The sequence below is a fragment of the Excalfactoria chinensis genome, chromosome 8 (assembly GCF_039878825.1).
Source record: "Excalfactoria chinensis isolate bCotChi1 chromosome 8, bCotChi1.hap2, whole genome shotgun sequence".
Lineage (NCBI taxonomy): Eukaryota > Metazoa > Chordata > Aves > Galliformes > Phasianidae > Excalfactoria > Excalfactoria chinensis.
Genome location: NC_092832.1, coordinates 13,309,958 through 13,332,243, shown reverse-complemented (window position 1 = coordinate 13,332,243; position 22,286 = coordinate 13,309,958).

Sequence of the window (22,286 nt, the reverse complement as noted above, 5' to 3'; positions counted from 1 at the left end):
GGATAGAGTCCTTGGGATGCTCTGGGCCCTGGTTAGGCTGTATCCACCACCAGATAACAGAGAAATCATCAAACCTGAGCCTTCCTCTCTATACCAGTACAGCCCTGGTAACACTGACAGCACTCTCCCATTCTCAGAGGCAGATGACACAGACAGAAAAGGGAATGCTTCTTTGCATCTTTTCTGACTGAACATTGAGTATCGGCTGCTTGGATGTAATCTCTGACCTGACAGCATGAGATGCAGTCCTATACATTCTCACATGATGCTGTCAATCACATGCAGGCAGGTTCCCAGAGTCCTGGAGAAGGACCTGAATTCTGAGGGCAGACTCTGGAAGAAAGCAGGTAAACATGACATGAATAAAATACAAGTCATAAGGACCACCAGACCCAGCAGAGACATTGCTTCTCCAAAAACAAATAAACAAGGCAGTGCAGGACCAAGGAGCCGATGCCACCAGAATCCAGATGTCCCCAAACTCACACTCTTGACAAGAACTTTCCAAGCTTGCCTTACACTACACCCTCCCTCTGCCTGCTGCCTTTAAGAAAGCATGCAGCATGACAGCTGGGAAACTCAATCTGGTCTAAATTTTGTTACAGCCCTGCTGGTTTTTATCCTTGATTACCAGCATTAATTTTAATGGCTTTCCTACATTAACTTTGTCCTGAACCAGTTGGAGGAAAATTTTTGCTCACTTGCCTTCTGGAGAACAGTCTGGGTAATTTTCCCCTGTCACATAACGGCCTGCCACACGGTGTACTTTGTTGGGGGCAATAAACTTCCCAAAGCTGGGGGAAGAGAAGGTGTATATCACAGAATATGTAAATCCATGAACCATGCTTTGCTCAATTTGAGTCTTGGCTTACGCCGGTCCACCAGGTGGAAATTCCTTCCTCCTGTTCAGCATGGAAGGAAACTACTGAGCGTGCACCTCAGAGATGAGATGCTTCCAGCTGAAACGGCACCTTCCCTCAAGTCTGGGCAGCTTTGGACTGGGTTCATCGCTGGCCATCTGTCTCTCATTTTCCCCTAGAATCATTAAAAGTGCCTGTAAAACTGGTCCCCAAAGAGAAAATGGTGCTAGAACATGCCTGGAAAATGCTTCAGAGAGGCAAGGCAGCAGGGATGCCTTCTCCATATCTACTCTGCCCATGCTAGGAGTGGGCAGCACCCCTCTTTGTGCTATCTCCACGCACTTCTATTCACAGCAGGCAGCAAAGATACAGTGCCTGAGCCACTTTCTCTCCTTATTCTCACCTCCAGCCACCATCCTGGCTTCCAAAAGGCAACTGTACAGCAGCAGTCAGGTTGGGCTCTGTGGCAGAGAGAGATTGATCATCCTTTCCTTTGCTTACCTTTCTGTCCTCCAGCTCTCAGAAAGGTATGACAGCTCAGCCCATGGGAAGGACAGGAAAGACTCAGCACCTTCCTCTCCTTGTCAAAAAACAGGGCAACAGCGTTTGCACTGAAGAAATGTAAGGCTTCAGTTCACATTTCCAAAGTTTTCTGTCCCTGACAGCATAAGGAACGTGATTACACAAAGAGATGTCTTTGATGCAGCACATGATGCCATACTTTAGCAGTACAGATGTTCCCTCCATGCTCCAAGGGGCGATTTGGAAGACAGAGGGCTTAGAAATCCCAACATGCCCGACCATGAGCACCTGGGCTGCTGTAGAGAGACTGTTGCCATGGAAAGATGAGAGAAGCAACAGTCAGCGGAGATGGCTGGATTGTTCCCACCAATTAACATGAAGAATTTTGACTGCTCTTCTGTGTTTTCTGCAACAGCCTAGCAACCACCTCAAAAGTGTTATTCACACATCTCCAAAGTGTTTGGCAGGGTCACATGCCTACTAAGCCTCGCAAGGAGGGAGGGACCACTCACCAAGCAAGGCCTCCTGAGCACAGGCACATCACTAGTGTGTAGTTTGGCCAGCAGAGACACTTTACAACAGCTCCACTACTCACTACAGTGTAAGTGACCTAGGGAGATAGAGATGACACTACCCAAACTTCTTTCATCCCTTGAAGTAAGGCAAACAACAGCATTCCACCTGCACACCAGTCTATCCGCTTCCACAAAAGGGGCACTACAATCTGACAAAGCACATCGTCATCTCATTCATTAAGTTCATGGCATTAATTGATTTCTTTCCAAGCAAGCCATAAAAGCCGAAGCTGCATGCAAACAGCATCCTAAAATATCCTTGTAAATCTCAGCCACCACGTTCATTAATTACAACCCAGTGATAGTTCAGGCCATTAGTTCTGGATGGTAACTTCATTTATTCCCACGTTAATGCTCGATGTCAGTGGTTATCTCATTACCACTCTATTACTTACCTACTTAATCCATCATTACAGGCCGGGCCAAAAGGGAGGAGTAGAGTTTGCCCTGCATTATAGGCAGACAATGCATCAAGCACAGAGAATCTCAACCAAAACACGTCTATAATCTTCAGCAGGGTTATATCTATTAAGAGGAAGAAACACAGATGAGCATTGTTAAAAACACAAACACGTTCCAACATAGAAAAATTGTGGATATTGAGGTTCCTCTTAAATCAGAAGTAAAAGCTCTGGCAGGAACGGAAGTGCTTATTAGCAGCTGCACAAAAACAGCCTTACCTCTGCCCTCTTCCTCTTTGGACTTTTCTTTCCCCAGGCCCTGGGTCAGGTTCAAACTCTTTCTCTGCCTTCTGCATGCTAAATGCTTTGATAAGGCAGGTCAGGGTCTGGGCTCTGGGAGCTGCCACTTACTGAATGCACCAGAAAACATCCAGGTAGAGCTGCAGATACTGCCAGGCCTGAGCATTACTGAAAATACACCTAAAGCCACATGAAGATGCAAAAGTTACCCTCATTTCATACACTCTTGGCTGGAGCTGCTCTCCGCTGGTGAGCAGACACTTCTACAAGCAGGTGCTTTACATTACTTGCAGGGTGCCTGCCTGACCCTCCATTAGATTCAGCTTACTCCATGCACCAGACCAGCTCCCAAGGGTCTGATTTGGGTGTTTCAGCACAGCGAGGCCAGCAGCTTTCTTGTTTCACTCCCTTCTGCCTCCCTCAAATAGTCCTAGAGACAGCTCTTTCCCTTACACTAAGAGAGCACCCCCTGCTTGACAGAAAAAAAGAGAACACCCTTGAGGCTGACTAGCCTTGAAACCAATACAGGAGCTGGGGAAAAGTCTCGCAGGGATGTGTCTGGAGCAATAAAGCAGGTTCTCCTTAGAGCAAGTACTCCTGCTCTGCCCATACAATGCCCATGCAATAGAATGGGGTGAATTTTGTACTACTGCTTCTAAGTGACGTGATACAGAAGGACTACAGTCCCTAATGAGGAAGAATCTGTTGCCATAAAGTCAGAGTAGAGAGAAAAGATACAGTCCCAATGACGTCCAAAGCAATGTACTGCTGTTTTCCTCTGTGATCAGCCCACACACAGCCAATATGCCTGTGCTGGTCCAAGTGGGCTCTACATAGCTCTGTGGTAGAACAACTGACAGAGCAAGGCTGCAAAATGCAGCAATCAGATGTAATTAAAATACCTTAGCAGCCCTGCTTCCAGCCCTTGGCAATTAAGTCCATCCCATGCTGTGGACATAAAATAGTTAAAAAAGAAAAAAGAAAACAACCCAGAAGCCAGGCCATTGACACAAGGGTACATAGGCATAGGTTTTGATTAAAGAGCTTTAAATAGATTAAACAGAGTGGCCTGGGGGAGGCAAGTGCTGCTGCAGGGGAAAGTTGCCCCCAGCCAACTGCCAGAGGCTGGAAGGGCCCCTTCCAATGGGAACTCCCACATCATGGGTGGGTTCTTTAGGACACAGTAGGATACCAGCTTCAAGTGCAGCTTTCCCCATAGACATTCATAATATCTCTTTCTTGTTTCACCTCACACAGATGCTCTTGGACTGATAAGGAATGAACTCTCCTGACAGAGAGGGGCAAAGATAAAGTCTTTCCCTCGCCATCTATTTATATCAAGCCAGTAGGAACTCATTATCTTTCAGATCTCTGGCACGCACAGCTGGAATCAGTCATCAGGCAGAAAAGTTATTAGGGGTGGACAAGAGGAAGCCAGACACATTAACCCTGTTTTCTCAGGAAAGCAAGCTGAAGAGGGAGGGGTGGTACAGCTGGGTCTTATACCTCAGAAAGAGAAAACCCAGGTAGGAAAACCCACATAGGAACAGATGATCAAGGGTAGCCCAGGAGCTCAGAGCACAGCGTGAAGAGACATACTGCACCCAGAGCTGAGGCTACATACCTGCAGTGGCTGCACAGAGGTGCAGCAGACATGGGTGCAGGAGACATGGGTGCAGGCCATGGACCTACGCAAACTAGTGACCTCTGCTTACCATTACCTTGTGATTCTGGTGAAGAGCTCTGCAGCTGCTGTTACAAATCTGGTCCAAAAGACTCACATGTATATACCACACAAAGAGGGGCTTTCCCACCCTATATTCCTCAGGTTTTGTGTATGAGGATCATTGGTAAAACACTCCAGATCTGGATGAAATTATAAATCAGAAAGCATGAGATATTTAGCACTGCCAGCTCTCACAGCAGTGAAGCACCTGCCCCTGGAGTTAGGGCATTTGCACAACATTCATCTAATTCTTATTCTACTCCAAAGGCTTCAACAAAAAACTTGAAATATTTAACCTCCACCCTAGCCTGAAAGAAACCAAGGCAGACAGCAAGAACTCCTCTCAAGCACTCACCTTATTGTTTAGCTGTGAGTTGCTTGTGAGTGCCCCATACAAACCCAACACGTGGAAAGCCAACACGTGGAAACCAGCTCACCTCTTTTACACACTGAGACTGAGGCAGCTTTTGGTCCCAGCTCTGCACAGCGTTCAGAGTCCTGGTTCACAACCACAGTACAACAGATCTTTAGATCTGCAAATAGCTGAGAGGAAGCTGAGCTGCTCCCTTCTGAGTCATCAGAAATCCAAACCCATGCTAACAAATGAATGGCCCAAGCAGCCGCAGTGAGCACTGCGTCTCTGCCTCCCCTGCAGCGGTTTAGTCTGCGTAGGTATAATCGTGTCTGCAACAAGAAGGCAGGTGACTTAAAACTGTGTTCGCCAGTGCATCTCAATTCGTGACGTTTTATGCACTGTTTTGCTTCAAGCCCAAGTGAAAATAAATACAACTGCATCTCAGGAAGAGAGAGGAGTGCCCTTGGCTGGGGTATCACTGCCACTTGCAGCCCTCGTTTTTGCAGCTGGTAATTTGGGGCAGGTGGGTATGAAGAGAAGTGCTATTACGCTAAGGCTGCCTTAAGCAAAGTCTCTTTTTAAAATAGCATAGGAGGGTCATATTTACTGCTTAGCAATATAATTTCTCAACAAGTCATCGCCCACAACTTACCAAGGCTATGTGCATGCAGGCACCTCTGAGAGATGGAAGAGTAGTTGGTGCTCGCCTTGCTCCCTTCGTGATCCCTTCAGATGCTGACATTTGAGTATTTCCCCCCCCTGCAAACAACATGCATCCGCTGAGTGCTCCCGGGGAAGCAGCACGACCAGAGCAAATTCCCAGAAAAAGCCTTGGCAGCGTTCCCCCTGCTCTGCGGCTGTGAGCAAGGCAGAGTAACAGAGCACGACACATGGAACAGCAGAAGCTGAGCAACACACGTGTTACTGCAAGGAAAATAAACTGTTCTATGCGGGTGGGAGGCGGGGGGGAAAACACTCCCTAACAAACACTTACTAAAACACAATCTTATCCTCATCCGACCCGAATTGCAATGAAAGAAAACTGGAAAACTGGCATAGCTGCCGGGGCACTCAGGCAATGTCGCTGACCAGCCATGTATGTAATCACCCAGGAGGTCCCCAAACAGCCCTCTCGTCTTTCCTCCAGCACATTTAGATGTGTCAGTTTAAGTCAGCAATGTTTTTAAGGCCGCTCAACCTCATTCTATGGGCTCCCAGAGCCTTCTGACACCATGAAAGCACCTTCCAGTCACCCTAGACAGACTCCAGACCAGCCAACGCACCATGCACTCTGCTCTCCTTGGTCTGGGTAAAGAAGAATGCTCAAATCACAAGTCCTGCAGCTCTACTTGAAGACCTTCCATGTTTTTAACAGAGGTCAGCAAGGAAGATGCTTCCCACGCAAGCAAGCCATTGAGCAAGGCAGCAAGCTCCATCAAAAGAAGAGACAAATGGGTTTAGAGACTTCAAAAGGCAGTTAGATGAAGACCCAAGTGCATCCACCCTATCAATAGCTACACTGCAGAGGCAAGACCAGATTTTATTGATTTTAAGGGGCTGGATAGGAAATCTTAGGAAAGATAGACATGTGCTGAAAGGTTTGACAGACTCGTTTAAAAGACCAAAAAAAAGAAGGGCTCGGTGCAGCCTTTCTGCCGGTCACTGCCCATGGAGCACAATCACATGGCGTAACAACAGTCCCTAAATACACTTCATGCTTTAAAAGGAACAAAGAACCAGGAAAATGAACGCTGCGATAGAAGGGAGAGGTGAAGTTCAACTGCTGTACGAAATGCTCAAGACGATGCACATTTCACGTTTTCGGGTCTGTAAGAGTTGACTTTCTGTTCCTCAGCTCTAATCGCCTCTTTGTAGTGAGATTTGGCACCAGCCTGGGTTCCCGAGGAAGCAGAAGCAGAGGATTTGTCACCCACTTCTTCTCCTGCAAGACTCCCCTGGGGATTTTCTAAGGAGTGAGGCTCTCTTTGTGAAAAATTTGCCTTTAAAAGACACGACCGTGGCTGCGAGAAACCCAAGAGCAAAGCCTTACTGACTCAAACCTAGCTTCCAGCCTCGTGTGTGCCCACCAGCCCTGCAGCCTTCCACCTGTTTCAGTAGGGTGTTTGCATCATTGTTCAATTTGCCGTGCATTTAGCTTCACATCCTTCATTGGATTATTTTTATATTTAATGTCCTCTGCTCTCCTGCCCTTCTTTTTATAGAATGGTAATCCAAGTCCCTTGGTAAGGCTGAGTAATCTTCATCAGATTTTAATCAAAGTAAGCCAGATCCTCAGCTGCCAGGACTGATACATCTGCCTTTAAATATCTGAGCTATGGTGATTTACTCCAGCAAGGAGCTAGCCCCACCCTGTCAGTGAATTTAAATTCCCTCCTATGCATCAAGCTAAAACAACAACACAGAACAAGCAACCTGCTGCGAAGGGGGTTTAGTTTATAAAACCAATACCCAGGATTTCAGAACTAAATGAAAATCTGAGATAATCCTTCCTTAAATCCAGCCTGGGAAAAACACTCTGGACAGATCAGTATCAAGTAACTTCTTAAACACACTTTTTCCTCTTGTGAAATCTACCATCAAGCTGGAGTCAAAGGGAAGTCACCCACAATGCCTCATTGTGGCCCAGAGAATTCACTGTTTCCACCTGCATAGAAAATCCATATTATATTCATGCAGACTTCTCCAGGATGGACCTGCTTCTGCTTTGTTTAACAGCGGCCCTTAGAAGACACTGCCAAACCCCAGCATTCAAGGTCAGCATATTAGTTGGAAAATAATGAGATTTCTGGGATACAAAACATTGGTTCCATTTTCCTTACCTTCAAAGATGACTTGTGCTGGCTTCCCTCCACAGATAAGAAAGATAAAGAAGTACTTACATGAAAGGGAATCATCAAACTACCTGGCTCTGGAGTCTGAAGTGGAGATGGTGGCGGGTCAGTGCACATGAGTCTTTGGACTGCAGTCTCTAAGCAAAGCCAGAAGTAGATGACAGCCTAGAAGGCTCTGGTAAAAGCAAACCAAGAGGGTTACGGTCATTTACTTCCACATTTGGGGCTAAACTCCTGAGCAATGTTAGGGTTTTCATAAGTTCTCTTAGTTCATTTCTACTGAGACAGAAGGTAAAGCTGATGTCTCCATTTTGCTCTCAAAAACTTCAAAGTCCAGGTGTGCCAAAAGCTGGAATAAGTATAACTGTATCCTTGGAAGAGTTGGAGTGTACTTGGATCTTTACAACGTCCTTTGTGCGAGTCCAGTAAAACCAGTGACCCATTCAGCTGAGCCAATAATACACGATTAGGTGCTGTCATGCTAGTGACAAAGCCCCAGGAGAGTGCCATTAAGAGGTTATTATTCATTAAGGGGACTAAAGAGGGACTTGGCATTAAAGAAAAAGAAAAAAAGAAAAGAAAAAAAGAGCCAACTGGTAGTTGTAAATAGAAAGTACAGAAAAGCAGAACTAAGGATGAGCAAAAAGTGAGAACTTTGTTTCCTTCCCCACAGTTCTGAGCGTAGAAGAGTTCTCCAGTGGCCATAACCCCACCAATTTCTCCCCACACAGAAGGAACAATAAAAAACCAGCAAAGCCTTGGTGCTACGTGCAGGGCCTGACCTTAAAGCTTGTAGGTCAAAACAAATGTCCAGGCACAGCTTGTGATGCTTCTTCCCACTTGCAGCCAACCCAGAATTGATTTGTAGGAAAACATGAAGTTATCACCGACCTCTTGTCTGGGGGGGAGTCAAAGGGCATCAGTAAGGACAGAGCTGGCAGCACACAGAAGGAGGGAAGCAAGGATAAGGAACCTCTGCCAATTCCCTTAGTCCTAGCCATAGGGAGGTGGGAGATGTCAATGTGTTTTCTGCAAGAAGGGTTAAACCCAAGTCATTGGATGCTCTCCCAGGCTCTAGATTTTCCAGACAAGCAGCCCACACTTCATTGATCTGGCTGCAAACAGACAGTTGGAAAAGCTACAGCAAAGCAGCTAAGGTGTGACTCAACACAGGTTTCTTATTAGCAGGCACCACACACATATTAAAGCGCCTTGTAAATAGTCTCATGAAGGAGCCTATATGAGAGCATCCACAGAAGGGTTAATGAGCTTTGGTCTCTGCAAGCAGACTACATTCTTTGTCCATTCACATTAACTCACCCAAGCATCCCCCATTCAAAACGCAGGTTCCTACAACAGATGGTCTTATTAGTGTCCACATGTGGCAACAAGGAGACAACAACAGGTGGCCCAGTCAGCAATTGAAACCATTCACCCTGTTTGCCCCAAAATGGGTTCAAGATCATGCCAAGGGCAGCCAGGATGGAAGCAGACAAAGATGGCGGGTACAAGCATCCAAATCATCTCCTCGCATCTTTTATGCTGTTAAGATCTCAGTGGGGTCCAGTTTGGGATGCTGATCTTCAAGCCAGAGTGAATAACTGGAGATGGTCCAAAGCAGACAGACAGCAGTGAGTGGAAATCTATAGGAGACGGCTGGCAAGGAAAGGTGGAAAACATTTGTGATGCTTGGTCTAGAGGAGATGGAGACATGGTTACATTCTGCAGATCAACAAAAAGGAAGTGGGAAAAAAATCCTGGGCTTAATATACGACAAGAGACCTTTCAGTCAAATTCTAGGAAGAACTTTGAGAATGTATGGACTGCAAAAGCACCAGGCAGGTGTCAGATCACTGCTTTCCTTCAAGATACCTATTCTTAAATTAAACCCTTTGGGCTGAGCTGCAGAGGACCCCATAACTCAGCCAGAAGGCAGTCAAGAGAGTTATGAGCTCAGTCTGCACTGCGACGTGGGAACAGATAGTTTGACACCACTGAAAAGGAAAATTAATTTCCAACTCATCAAAAAACAAAACAAAACAAAACCTGGAAAAAACAAAAAGCCACACAGCAGCTGCTGCTTAGGAAGGCCTTTAAAAATCCCTCCAGTGTGAAAAAGACATCAAGAGAGGGGCGGGTGCATGTCATTTAAAGGTTGGACCCACTTTCATGGGGAACACAGCAGCCTCAAACCAGCCCAAGTGCTGCAGGAGTGCCAGAGCAAGGCAGGAGCACAGGGACAGGCCACCTCAGCAGCCAGAGCAGAGGGAGCTTTGGGATGTCCATAGCCACAACGAATACGGAAGCCTCCAAACTTTCCTAAGCTTTGGATCCTCTGGAAGTTTGGCAGGAGACCAGGATTTGCACCATACTCTTTGTATTTTTCTCTTACTTGCCTGCTGGCCTCTTACACATGAAAAAATAGAGACACTTTGTTGGCTGCTTTATCACAGGTCTGTCATATACCATATACATTCACTGGAGCTAATTTCTGCATCATGCCTTCCTATTTGTCCGAGCCAAAACTCCTCATGCTCTGTAGCCCAAACCTCCCTGGATGTCAGTTCTTCACGTATTTTTGGCTGAATCTGGAGTTCAGGGACCTGAGAGATGCTTGGAGAAACCAACAAGCTGCCTGTTTGCCTCCCTGCCCACGTGAAAACAGCTCAGTATATCCATGGTGAAGCCCAGTCACAGGGTGGAAAGTCTCCTAGTGACGCAGATAAGGCTTGCAGCAGGTTTCACTTCTCAGTTTCAAGCCCAGAAGCATTCCCCTGGAGTTTCTCCTCCCACATGGACTCATGTCTGTGCGAGGGTTGGCTCAGACTATCACACTCACTGTCTATTCACGGATGAGATCTCACCCAAGAAGAAACTTCCCGACCTCTTCCACCGCTCCTCTCCCCATCTGCATCAGTGAGACTGCAAGACACGCCTGCACTGCAGACAACTATTAGATTCTGGCTCTTGCTTTGTTTATAGAGAGTTTGGGGAGATTTGTGGGCCTGCTGATGAATTAGAGGAAGGAAGACAAACATATTTTACTGTTCTGGGCAAACAGTGCTGGAATCCCGTGGACATCTGGAGGAATTATTTGCAGAAAATTAACATTGTTTGTCATTTCCGTGATGAACTTCTGGATCTCAAGTGAGTGATGGGGAGAAACCGGTGGGAGACGTTCATTATCCCTGATGGAGTGAAGCCCCTTGACACGATGCTAAGGTCGCTGTGATCTACGGCCCCGCTATGACAACACCGAGTGCTCTGGAATTGAACGTACACTATAACCGGGGGCGTAAGTGATCTGCCACATTAAATGCCGAGGCGTTAATAATTGTTGCTTGCCTCTGATTGCCAGGGTTTGGGATGCACTTGTTTTCATAGGGCACAAGCGTTAACTCCTTCCTGACTGCCTCAACTCATTGCAAAGGGCACAAAATCCAGCGAGACACATATGCAGATATCTGGCAACAGCATGAATTAAAGGTTTTCCAGGCTTGCTTGTTTATCTCTTGATTTGTCTTTTGGGAATGCACTCTCAGAAGCTCCCTGACACAGCTTCCCACCTCTGACTCCCATAGCAGCTCAAATCCCTGCAAGGGACGCACACTCAGATTTGCAGCATGGCAGAGAAGCCCTCTGAGCATCCAAAGAACCAACAGCAAGGCAAACCTTGTTCCTGTGTCTGCTAATATTTGCCACTGGGAGCAGCTTCAGATCCCTTCCCTGCAGCCCTAGCCTGCCCTGACGGCATGGAGCAGTTCTGCTTGGGAGCTGGGTATACCAACAGCTGCAGGCAGGGCAGCTGGCTGGCGCTGGGAAGAATCACACATCTCACTTAGGACATGGCTCCTGGTCTCTCAGCATCTCAATTTCTCCCTTTAAGCAATCTGAAATATTCTTAAACCCGCTTCTCAATCATTGCTCCCAAGTCCCCTGGGTCAATGTCTCCCGAACTGGGAGGTGAGTTCCCCTCTCTCTGACAAGATAAGGGGCATGGGGGGTGTGAGCCCTCCCTGAAAAGAAGCACTGCAGCTGTGCCAGCCTTGTTAGAAAGGGAGGCAAGAAAAGCAGAGGGCACTTGGGCCCGGATCGAATTCACTCACAAAAGCACTGCCTCAAGTTCTTTTGTAAGCTCCTCTAAATTCATTTTGCCAGCGTTTTCGCTCCCTACCTCTAAGCACTGAGAGCAGCACAGAGGTGCTGGGAAGACATTCACAAGCATTTCTGAGACTACAAAGGAGGAGGATGGATGGATGCCATCCTCAGTATGCCTGCTGAAAGACAGAAATCACAAACCCAGGTGTTGACTGCGAACAGCACCAAGACCACAGACCCCAGAGGGGCAAAGATCTGAGGAGAGAGAAATACACTGATAGTATTCTCCGTGCAAAGGCACAGCAAAAATATGCTGATACCTTTCCTCGTACCAAATGAGATTGATTAAAGCAGGTAGAAATCTCAGCCCTTTCCTTCCTGAAACAGTGAGCAAGTGGATGGACAATGCCATTGGGTTTGGGGAAGAAGAGGATGGGAGCACAGTGTAGACTGTGAGTGATCCAGCCTGTACCCAGCGTGCTGTAAGCCAATGCAGCCTGGGGAATGGCTCCAGTCCAAGCTCTGTCCCTGCTTATGGGATCGCAGCTGAGACAGTGAAGAAAAATGAGCAACTGGAAGTCCACAGGAATAAGCTAATGTCGCAGGGCTGTCAGTCATGTGCTAATACCCTTAGCTAAAGAAACATATTGATCCTGATTGCCTGGAATTGCACTTGAAAAGGGCTGGGTGACATTTCCAAGGAGACATGAGCTACTTTCAAGTCAATTAGCGGCATCGGAGGCTTCAAGCCGAGGGGACGCACTCACCTCCGAGGAATGCCAGAAGAGAATGAGAATTGAATTAAGCCTTTTCATACGCCGAGAAACAAATCCTTTAATGGCCTGTAACAGCTGACGGGACAGCCAGGGTCGCCAAAAGCATGCTGGCAGCAGCTAGGTGAAGGAGTTTCCTGTGCTGAAGCTGGGGACTGCAGAGGAGCTGAATGCCAAGAACTGAATGTGTGGGGTAATCCTCCAGATAAGGGCACAGGGGGAAGCAAAGTTTAAAGCCCAGGTCAGTAATACATGTAGCACTACCTGATCTCACCTGGGGCTTGCAGGAGCAACAGAGCCAGCAGCAGCTCCCTGACGACCAGGCACCTTGTGGCCCTCGTGGACTCCTCTGTGATCAGCCCAAGGCCAAAGGCACACTCAGGAATTTAAAGCAGGTCTTCTGTCTGCTGCTTTCCTCAGAAATTCCTCATTTATATGGATCCCCAAGGCTCCTGTGGAGCCTAGAACCCCAAGGAGGTTTGAAACCAGCAAAGCACATCCAAAGGTAGAGAAATTGGGGTAACTGCAATTCCTCTACTTTTTATCCACTTGCAGGTGCTCTGACCCATATTCAGTTTCCATGGTTCCTTTTATGTTCCTATAAACACGAGGCTCGTACCTGAATTCAAGGCTTTACAAAGATGATTTCCTGCTCTCTCTCGGCACCTGCGGTCACTCTGTCTCACAAGCTGAGGAGCAGAGCTCTTCAATCCCCCCATAGAAGGGCAGTGACAAGAATTTCTATCCATTTTGCAAGGTGAAAACAACCCCAACAGCTACAGAACGACTAAGAAACCTTAGTCCTAAAGAGGTCCCAGCAGTGTGCTCCCCTGGCTTTTCCCCTCCCCTCTTCTCCCTGCTGCTACAGCTCTGAGCAGAGGAACAGAGACAGCCAGCTCCAGTCCCAAAGGAAATCAAACACAAGTCATTCCTTTGGGCTCTGACAAAGAAAAGAGCCTGCTTTCATAAACCTGCAGACTCTGAGGGTACATGAATGCCCTAATAGCCCCTGCAGACAGGAGGAGGCTCGGGAATCTGCTTCTCCCCTGGGTGAGCCACTGTGTCCCTCTGTGTATTTGGCCAGCATTTCACACTGGAGATATTACACTGCTGGTGGATGTTCTAGGGCCAAAAGTGCTGTGAGCAGATGCACACAAGTAACTTTGCCACAGCTATATAGTAAATCCAAAGCACAGCAGACAAACCCCAGGTCTTCCAAACTCTCCCTTTTCTCCCAAACCATAACACTTTTCTTTTTGCCTGCCACTGAAAGCCAGCTTCAGGATAAGTGTGGCAGCATGGACATGCTCAGCATCCAGTCCTCTAGCAAGGAGCCTACAAGAGAGAATTCAGTCTTTGTGCAATAGTAAAAAAGCAGAGGGGAGCAGCAGGGTGCTCCCAGCAAGATGGGAAGGAAAGCAAAGGGGTTTTATTTTTTTGCCTTTACTGTGAAGGGATGTCTGCATTTCCCTTATTAACAGCAAGGCTCAGCCCTAGCTAGAGAACAGCAGGAGAGGCTAAAATATGGGATCTGTTCAAAGCACCATCTCTCTATAAATACCAAGCATGAGCTGTTGCCCACGAGGGCAACCTATTGAGTTTCTGGGGCTTTCTCTGCCACGCAGGAAGCCAAATTGCCTGACTTAATGAGCCTTCTGGAGTTTCAAGTCAAGCAACACCACCCTGCTAGCCACCAGCAGCACCCACAGGTGTCTGCAGGATGCCTGTAGGGCCAGTGGTGGGCTCCATGCTTGGTCAGTGAATAGGGAGTGAGGAAGGGGCTGTTCACCCCAGCAAACTCCACTGCAGCAGTAGAGAACCTGATACCAACAACCCTGGGAGTCCACATCCTCACAGAGGGAAACTGCTTAAACACAGCCCAGGAGGGGATCTTCCCTCTCCCTTCTCATACATAGCCCCAAGGGCTCAGCTGTGTCTTTCTACATACATACATATTTTGATGGAGGCAAGGAAATTAAGATTTATTGCAATCAGGGCTACGATTCTCTTAGTCACATGATGCCACAACATGGAATTTCAACATGACACGCATCACCAGAAGGGCTGCCAGGAAAACTGCAGGAACTTCCAAGTGAGAGCTCTCAGTTCAGGCCAGAGGCACAGCAGTGCTGCAACATGACAAGGGATGCAACATCATGCATTGCTCTCACGTGTGTCCCAGGGTCAGGAGTGGAGCCGGCAGTAATCCAGGGCGGCAATGAAACTATGGTGAGCATGTTTTCCATGCCCTGTGCTGTCTGTACTCAAAGGCTGTTACAGATGCAGCCAACTACAACCAGAGAGGATTTAATTCAGCCTAAACATCTAGCCTAAAGCCCACAAATAAACCAGGTCCAGCTTTCCCCATCCAAGAATTGTCTGAGCAATGGTCTGCATGTGAACAGGAGAGGGATAGCAGTACCAAATAGGACACAATCAATTGCTCTGTAAGTGCTTTCTGGGACCATTAGTTAATTAAGCTGCCAGTGGACGAGTCTGTGCAACAAGTTCTAAGCATCTTCATCTTGGAGAGATTAAAGAGGAGAATGGGGTTTTGATGCCTGCCTATCTTAATAATAATAATAATAAAATATATATATAAAAGCAAATCTATTCTTTCCCCACATGATCTCTACTCATACAGAACAGCAAGTGTTAAAAACAAATGCAGGCTCTTCAGCAAAAGCACGGACATTGCCAAGCTTGTGAACACAAGGGAGAAGGGGGGGGTGCAAGCCCACAGCTTGAAAGCTGCCCAGCTTTACTATTCCTTTTAACAGACATCTTGGAGTGCAAAGGTTTGTCAAGAAACACGAGGTACCCAAGTTACCTGGGAGGAGCCCCTTATGGACCCATCCTCCTCTTGGGAGTATCTTTTGGAGCAAGCAGCTTGCTTTGGCAGGGGGGGGGTTGGACTAGATGATCTCTAGAGATCCCTTCCAACCCCTGCAATTCTGTGATTCCCCCAGATGTTAATTAGCATCACTCACATGCAAGAAACCATGGACCTACCCCATCCATGCTGCACTCTGGCCTCAGCAGAGCCACAACCCAGGCAGGATCCTTCTGGCTTGTGCCCATCAGAATGTATTCATCTCCACAAAGCAAACTGGAAAGAGAAAAAGGGATTTGGAAGTTCAGGCGTGAACAGGAGCAATGAGGTGCTGCACTCAAAAGGCCTTCAATAATAGGGCATTCTCATGAACACCACAGAGCATCACAATGTCATGGCACACAGGATAGCCAAGGACTGCAATTACCCTTATGAATACCTTCTGAGACAGCAGTAATCAGTGCCCTCCCCTAGCACAGCCCTTCCAAAAGTGGTGGTTTCCCAGTGTACCTTTAGCTTGCAGGTGACCCACAGAGTCCTTGTAACCACATTCCTATCCTCACGTTTAAAGCCTCACTCAGGAGCTGGAGCCAGGAGTTAAGTGGTTGATACACTTGTGCAGAGATGACTAGCATCATTTTCTCCCAGCTCCCCGCATGAATTACAGCCCCCTCTGGGCAGTGCAGGATTGCTTTTGAAGAGCAGAGAAAAATACTTCAGCACTTTCTGAGCAGATAAAAAGAGAGCTGTTGAATCCAGCACATTCTGGGGAAGAGAGAGATTTTGCTTCCCAATGGCTGCTTACAGCACAGTCTGGCTGGGATGGCATTATCCATCCTCATGCTCCAGCAAAGCACCCATCACCTCACACCCATATTTGCCATTGATCAGAGCAGAACTTGACTCCCCCAGCACCTCTGCAGCCATCCCACTATTCCAAGGATCCCCAGGAGAGAAGACAGAGCCAGTCCTGTTTCCCAGGCTGCTACAAGGGAAGGAGGGGAAGGCACTGGCACATCCCAGCCCTTCTCTGAAGGGCAGAAGCATGATGGATGGGCTCCTGATGGATGATAGCAGCATGGCGGAGATGTAGAGTAATGGACCAGTGGCATCAGGATCCCAGTACATGTCCTCACAGCCCAGAAAGCCAGCTGTATCCTGGACTGCATTAAAAGAAGCGTGGCCAGCAGGGTGAGGGAGGTGATCCTGCCCCTCTACTCTGTGCTGCTGCAGCCTCACCTGGAGTATTACATCCAGATGTGGAGTTCCCGGTACAGGACAGATGTGAAACTGCTGGAGCACACACAGAGGAGGGACACAAAAATTATCTGAGGGATGGAACACCTCCTTATGAGGACAGGCTGAGAGCTGAGGCTGTTCAGCATGGAAAGAAGGCTCTGCATTGACCGGAGAGTGGCCTACCAGTATGTAAAGGGGGGCTGTAAGAAAGAAGGGGACAGACTCTTCAGCAGGCTCTGCTCTAACAGGACAAAGGGAAATGGTTTCAAGCTAAAATGGAAGAGATTTAGGCCGGATACAAGGAAGAAGTTTCTTATGATAAGGGCAGTGAGGCAGTGGCACAGGTTGCCCAGAAAGCTGGTGGTGCCCCAGAATCACAGAATCACAAGGTTGGAAAGGACCTAAAAGATCATCTAGTCTAACCATCCTCCCTCCACCATACCTACAGAGTAGCCCCATCTCTGCAGACAGCCAAGGTCAGGCTGGATGGGCTCTGAGCACTGATAGAGCTTCGGTTGTCCCTGCTCAGTGCAGAGAGTGGGACCAGTTGGCCTTTAAGGGTCCTATCCAACTCAGATTCTATGATTCTACAGCCAGCTACACCCAAAGGCCAGGTGTGCAACCCTGGGACTGAGCAACAGTCCCTCTGTATCTTTCTTTGTCCCAGGATCCTGAGGCCTCCCAGCCATTCAGAGCTCAGGAACATCTTTCATTAGCTTGTTAAACACTCTTGCATTTATCTTTTAGTATCCCCAGCATCCTGTAGCAATGAGTTCTGCAGTTTTCCTGCACGCTGCAGCAAGCGATTTCTCCTTCTAAGGCTCCCATAAAGTAATTTTGCTGCAGGTGCAGTGCAAGACCAAAAAATTAGGAGTCAGTCCCAAGGAAAAGAAATAAAACCGGCACAGCTTTAGGAAAAAGAGCTGGCAAGGAGAGGTTAAATGAACTAGGCTCATTCAGACTGAAAAAAATGAAGGAGAGAAATAAAAAGAGAAGACTCTGGCACAGAGGCATAACAATCTTCCAATAGCAAGCAGGTTATTAAGACAGCAGTCGATTGTTCTCTGTGTTCACAGTGGCAGGAGAAGAAGAAATAATTTAACTCAGAGCAAAGAAAGCTTAAGTTTAGACACTGAAAAAAAAAAACACCAACCCACCCCAACAGCGTTCTCACTGGAACAGATATCAGAGAAGTTGCTGAATCTTTCACTGGAGACATCCACAGAAAGGTTAAGCAAACAGTTGAGAAAAGGGGAAAGGTGTAATTGATCTAGCCTCAGCGCAACGTAGGAGGAGGTTATCTGCAGACTCTCATTCCAGCCCTCCGCTCTGCAAGACGAACAACGAACTTCCTAAATGCTTCCCTCATACATTTTTAATTGCATTTTAATTTTTACCCTCACGCAGCTTGAGACAAATGTTTTTTAAAAAAAATCCTCATCTAATAAATCAGAAATTACACGTTCCCCATCTCACCCATGTAATAAAAAGATGTGGAAGTTCCAAAGGAGAACAGATATATATATTAAGCTATACAGTTGCGCCAATAAATATGTATGGGTGGCGCGTCCCATTCGGCTTCGCCAAAAATAGTGCCAAATTAAGCCAGCCAATGAGAACCTGTGTTTCATTAGGAAATGAACTTTAAAATACGAGATTAAAACGCATTTTTTTTTTTTTTAAATCAAGATTTCCTGCTTGTTGATTTAAAACATGATTAAAATGGGTGATTTAAATCAACCATCCTGAACAAAACACGTGCCTTTCTCAAGTCTTTAGGGTGGAGAAGACAGCGGTACCCTGAAGATCAAGCAGATTATTCTAGTTTCTACCACTCTGCTTTCTCTCCAGCTAAGCAGTGCTATCACATTCATCTTTCCTTTTGTCCAGAAACTTCCATACCTGAACCTGGCACCCCTACTACTCTCCATCACCCCTCCATCAAACTAATGCCCCGATACTTCTGCCCAAAAAGCAGCATTAAAGAATTTTAGGCTGCCACCAAATCAGTCTCAAACAAACTTCCCTGCCACAATTATAATCAGATCCTCCCTTGATGCAAATAACAGCCCCCACCCTTCTGAGCGTGGGCTCCAATCACAGCTTGTAAATAATTATGCCAGCATTTCAAAAGCTGCCTTCGAGAACAAGTGGATTGTGGCATCAACATGCCTTCCCTGAAAGCATACAGACAAGATGGGAGCTGCCTGCCAGTATGAAGCAGAGAGCTCCAAAGGCTTTGTTAGGAGTGGATATTGAAGCTTTCAATTAGAGCTGCAGCTCCTGTTATGACCATAGCATACCTCTGCCAGACACCAGCAGGGGTGTCCCATCACTGGAGGTGCCCAAGGCCAGGTTGAATGGAATCTTGGGCAGCCTGAGCTGGTGGGGGGCAGCGAGCCTACAACAGGGGTGGGTCTGAGGGCCTTTGGAGTCCTTCCCAACCCAACCATACTGTGATTCTATGATAAGATGGAGAAAGACGTACCTTGAGCTGAACGAGGATAAACATATCCAGCAATAACTCATGAAATGAAGCCAGCTTGGTCAGCCCAAAAAATGAGCTCTGGGAACAACAAAGATCTCAACCCCAATTAGTCCATCCAGGAAGGAAACACCTCAGAGCCATTCGAGCTGACTTGATGGTGGTAATTTCAGTGGAATGAGAACAGGAGTAGGAAAAAAAAAAAAAAGAGATGTCAGTAAGGACAGAGGGGAGAGCTACAAATAGCACAGGACGTGGAAAAGAAAAGCAAAAGCAAATACAAAGAAACATCCAGAGCTCTATGAGGGAGTGGACAAGCCCAGAAGCTAGTTGAAATGTTCACAGTGAGTGCGGAGATTTCATCTGAAACAACACAATTCACCAATTGGTATTTCACTAGGAACTCAGGAAAACGAGAATTCAGATTTTTTTTCCCCCCATCCCACCAAAAATGGATATTTTTTTTTCCATTTTGGCTTTTGAAAGTCAAAAATCAAAAGGACTGACAAGGTTTTGAATGCTTATTTTTTTTTCTTCTTCCTTCCTTCCCACCTTCTTATCCCTGCCATGAAATGAAACAGAATGAATGACACCTAGGAAGGATTAACTTTCTTCTTCCTTTCTACCTATTCTAACTTGCCATGAGTTTCTTTTCTTTTTTCAAACAAAATATAAAGAGTCTGTAAAAGGGAAAGCTAGCTTATGTTGGAAACTGTGCTTGCAAAACGTCAGGGAAGCTTTGAATACAAGCACAGAACAGAGACAAAAAGCAGCAAAAATATTACTAAAAATAAGTTTTAAGCTTCCCATTAAAATAAGCCCTGCCCCTGTTCTATACAATGGAACCCCTGGCATTTTGTCTGTAAATCCTCTACTGTGTTGTTTGTTATTTTTACTGATTTAATGTTGTTCCTTCTTCATAAAAGTTGGGGATCATAACAGGGCACTGGGCAAGTCAGGTTTGGGATTTCCAGCTTTGGATCAAAAGCCAAGAGCTGCCCTCAAGCTCTTGGGTGGAACAGCAGAGAGAGAGGCCAGAGAGAGCATTAAAAACAAATTTGACACCTTTCACAGAACGAGAGGCATTTCTCTTTCCATCTGTCATCCCAATTCTCCCTACAGCACCAGAAGCAGGCCAGCACCTGAGCATATTCTGCAGATCCTCCTGTGATTTGCAAACTCTACCTGTGATGAGAGAAACCAGCAGCACGTTATTGTGCATGCCCTGCTCTCAGTGAGCAAACCGGCTGCCTGGCCCCGCTTTCTGTCATTAGAGACAGGAGTAGTTAAGAATTCATACCCATTGCCAACGCTGCATTTTTGGAGAGGTCCTGCACTCAGGCAGAACTAATGAGCAGGCAAAGCAAGAGAACGGCAGCTAAAGCAGAAAACGCGCACACAAATATCTCCGAAATGAGAATGCGGGCTTATCTGAAGGTCTTCTCCCCTCCGAGGTACTGCAGCAGCAGCACATAATGAAGTGTTTGCCCAGGGGAAGGGATGGCTGTCATACCTGTTACATGGATAGGAGACTGAGGGAGGAGAGGCTGACTCCAGCCAGGCACACCGGAGGGCTGCATTAGAATGGGGACTGGATGTGAAAAGACCGATCTTGACATATTCATTCAGCTGAGGAGATCACCAGGTGAAGGCCTAGATGGGTCTGAAGGCTGCAAATTCTCAGCTGTAAAAATAGGCCAGATAATGCTTGTCTGTTGAGGATTTATCCTTCTGTACTTGCAAAATACTTCGCAGCCATTGGACAAAGGATTCTATCAAAATGCAGCCAGAGGCTGGACAAGATAATAACTTCCCCCTCTTCCAGCTATTGTAAAAAAAAAAAAAAAAATCCTGCTGGCTTCTGCAAGCAGAAGGCAGAGCTTCATCCTGTATTTCTGCGTGCGAGAGCATCCTGCAGAGCGTGTGCTTACCGCTAATAAGAGCCCTAAGTGCAGCGGGAGAGCAGGGAACTTAATCACATATAGGAACAGGGCATGCAGAGAAAGGGCTCTCAGAGGGGTGGGCTCCCTGTGCGCCTGCAGAGCAGTTTGCATAAGGAAGGATGCTGCACTGTGTATACATCCTCATGTACAGCTCCACCGAATTGTGGCTGCTGGTAGAATCGTAACGAAAGCATTTCTCAACCACATCTGTTTACATTGTGAGCCATAATGTTACAGCAGCGTTTATTCCCTCTTCTTTTCCCACTCTCCTCCCTGCCTGCTTTTTCCCCAAGCATCCCATTTTTCAAGCCTATCACCCTGAAAACGATGAAAATCTCCCATTGGTTTCAATTGGTGTTTGTTTAAAGGCATGATAGCCGAGAGAAAAACGGAACGATCCCTCATTGAAGGGGACAGATGGGGCCCAGCTTCCCAGCTGCTGCATATCAGCATGGGTTCCTGGGGCTCCTCAGGGGATGCCTATGGCTCAGCCCTCCACTACCAGGTTGGATAAGACCTCTGAGATCATCAAACCCACCCCCACCATGCCCACATCCCTCAGTGCCACATCGCCATGGTGCTTGAACACCTCCAGAGACGGTGACCCCACCACCTCCCCAGGCAGCCTGTGCCATTGCATCACCACTCTTCTGGGTAAGAAATTTTCCTGATATCCAACCTGAATCTCCAGACGCACAACTTGAGGTCATTCCCTCTCACCCTATTGCTGTTACCTGGGAGCAGAGGACAACCCCCATCTTACCACAACCTCCTTTCAGGCAGTTGCAGAGCACAGTGAGGTCCCCCCTGAGGTCCTTTTCAGAACATCAGAGCCCAAGTCAGCCAGGATTTATGGTGGTAGGATTTGGTGCCCAGATCAGCCAACTTTCTGGGCAGGAATGAGAAAATCAGAAGCAAATATAGCCAGACTTCTGCTGAAAGGCCTTTCTCCACATGTTTTACCTGGTTAGAGATGCACAACAGGAGATAGGCTCGGGAAGCCACAACCATCAGCCTACAGCACTGACCAGCAGGGTCCACGTGCACCACAAAGAAGGTCGGGTCCGTAGCTCAGGACAACCCACAAAACGATCTGTCTAACAAAAGAAAGATATCTGGTTGGCATATCTCTTGATTACAGGAGGAGGATAAAGATATAAATTTACAACTCCTGCTCCAATTTGAGTGGGGAAGATGTTAGAGCCGTCAGGCCTGATTTACCCTGACACTGACTGACTGACAGCCGTACATCCTCCCCACCAAGCACCATCTCCTCTGCTGCCACACAGCCATGGATGATGGGGAGGGGGGGAGCTGAGAGACA